Source organism: Cryptomeria japonica, unplaced genomic scaffold (assembly GCF_030272615.1).
Source record: "Cryptomeria japonica unplaced genomic scaffold, Sugi_1.0 HiC_scaffold_47, whole genome shotgun sequence".
NCBI classification, from domain to species: Eukaryota; Viridiplantae; Streptophyta; class Pinopsida; order Cupressales; family Cupressaceae; genus Cryptomeria; species Cryptomeria japonica.
Window position 1 is genome coordinate 145,014 of NW_026728869.1, and position 2,877 is coordinate 147,890.

Sequence of the window (2,877 nt, forward strand, 5' to 3'; positions counted from 1 at the left end):
AGCTAATCTATATGATGTCCCTAATGCACTGTCATCTACCGAGTCCAACCTGTTTATCCATACCTATGTGGTTCAAGCATCTGACCCTTAGCCTTGTGCAAAAGTTGTAGGGAATTCTCTTCGGGAAGCAACCATGGATGAGGAATACAACTCCCTTATTGCAAATCATACTTGGCACTTGGTTCCACTTCCATCTGATCCCAATCTTGTTAGGGGCAAGTATGTCTATAGGAAAAAGAAATCAACATATGGATAAGTGAATAAATACAAAGAAAAATTGGTAGCCAAAGGATTTTAGCAAGTTCATGGCATAAACTAAGACAAGACCATTTCTCAAGTGGTAAAAATGGAATCCATTCAGTTGGCTCTCACAATTGCAAGAAAAAGAAGGTGGGAGGTACATCATATGAATGTGGAGAATGCACTTCTCCATAGTGATCTCAAAGAGGAGATCTACATGGAGAAACCACCTAGGTATGTACAAAATTCTTCATTGGTATGCAAACTCAAAAAGTCAATCTATGGCCTCAAGCAGGCACCTAGAGCCTAGTAATAATAAAATGGATTTGTATCTTCTATCTCAAAATTTCATGTGATGCAAATCTGATCCAAGTGTTTATATGATGAGAATATCTAATTCTCTATTTCTCATAGTACTCTATGTAAATGATCTATTAATAACGGGTGATTCAGCCACAACCATTGCTACAATCAAAATTATTTTGTATGACATATTTTCCATGACAGACATGGGTCTTCTACACTTTTTCTTTGGCCTTCAAATCAGCTATAATGCATCAAGAATCAAAGTTTCTCAATCCAAGTATGTGAAAGATCTCTTGGCTTGGTTTCAAATGACCGACTGCAAGCCTATAGCCACATATTTCCTATGTGGGGTGATTCTTGACGATGGAAAGGACACACCATTAGTTAATTTCACACACTACCGTTAGCTTGTGGGGAGTTTTCTACCTCTCACTTACTCTTGTCAAAATCTCTCATATGCAATGGGGGTTGTCTCTAGATACATGAAGGGGCCACATGAGCTACATTGACAAGTTGCAAAGTGTATCCTTTGATATGTTCAAGGACAAATTAGCTATGGGATTCATTATTCAATAGGATTTAATTTTGATCTCATTGGATATATTGATTCCAATTTTGTTGGTGACAACATTGATTGCAAATCTACTTGTAAATATGTTCTTATTTTGGGATCTGGCCCCATTTGTTTATCAAGAAAGAAGAAATTTGTCATTGCTTTATCACCTATAGAGACCAAATATAGAGGTGCAATCAATGTTACCATTTAGGCTATTTGGTTGAAGAAAATCTTGATTGAACTTGGTTTGTGAGATTTTGCCAAGATCAAGAGGTAATGGAAAGCACAAATAAGAGAGACAAAATATATGATAGAAATAAACTATATTCTGTCAAGATGAAAATACTAATCAACTCGATCATCAATCGTTACATACAATGAATATGAGCCTTCTTATATAGGCAAGGCTATATGGATATGTGAGCACACATGCATGACATGTGGCTCAATAAGAAACAAGGGTAGGTAGGAAATAGGTGTGGGTAGGTATGAGAAATAATATAATAATCCACATGAGGTGGATCATCCACTGAATGTGGAGTGTAACAACAAGATCAACACCATAAAAGGTGGAAATTGTCCTACACACACTATCCCAATGTGGCACAAACACCCAAGTGTATCATACCCAAACTACTATGAAATGCATTTTCTAAGTAAACTTAAGTAAGGTGTAATAATATCCATGATGAATAATTATTTACATCAACACCCCCCCTTAAGTGCAACTTAGGGGAATGCACCTAAGTCTACAATGCAACTAAGCAATGCAAGATGGGTCCTAGCTACGAGGCCATGTTAGGTACCCATGTACAAATACAAATGCATGAAAACCAATGCAAGGAAATCTCTCACAAAGCGGGGAAAGAGAGAAAAACCCAATGGGAAAAAACCCTCCCCCAAAAGAGAGATGAAAACTAGATACAAAGAACTCTCATAGAAGTATGTGAAGGACAAAACCCCATGTGAGGAAAAAGTCCCCCCCATATGAGAGAAGATGAGAGACTAGGAAGCCCCCCCGCAATCTGGAATCTGCACCAATGATAGAAGCTCGAAGATGAATGAAGAAATTGCTCCATGAACGTCGAACAACATTCCTCCCCTTAGGAAGAAACAAAACCAAAGGTGTATCCATGAAGTCTCCCCAACCATGAAAGGAAGATGGAGAAAAAATACTCATAATGAAAAGAATCTCTGAAAACTGCTCAAGTGTCCCCATGTCGATGCTGAAAGGTACCCCCTCCAAAGGTGGTAAACTGTGCAACACTGCTGAAAGAGGAACTCTAAGATCTAGTTGAGATGAATGTAGAACAATATCCAAAGACTCATATGTCTCCTCAAAAGATAAAGAGACCTCCTCCAAGTGTTGTACAAAAGTATCTACAATCATGTCAACCTCTAAAGATTGATCATGTAGAGAATGTACAAGAGGGTCAGAGTGATCCCTAACAACAATCAAAGAAGGATCATCTTCATCAAAGAGAAGATGAATGTCATTAATGGTGTCTCCCAAATCTGCAATGTAGGAGTCCACAAACAAACCTACAATGTCTGTCAAGTAGGCATTCCAATCAACTGAAGTTGGAAGACATGAAATATCCTGCTGCACTAAATCATAAGAAGGCAAAACTGTCGCATTAGCTACATCATCAGGTGCAATAGATGGTGTGATATCAATAGAAGGAGATGAAATGCAAGGCTCAAGAATGGGGTCACATGTGAGAATCTCCAAATTCAAATGCCCAAAGTTCTCCTCAAAATCTAAATCATCAACA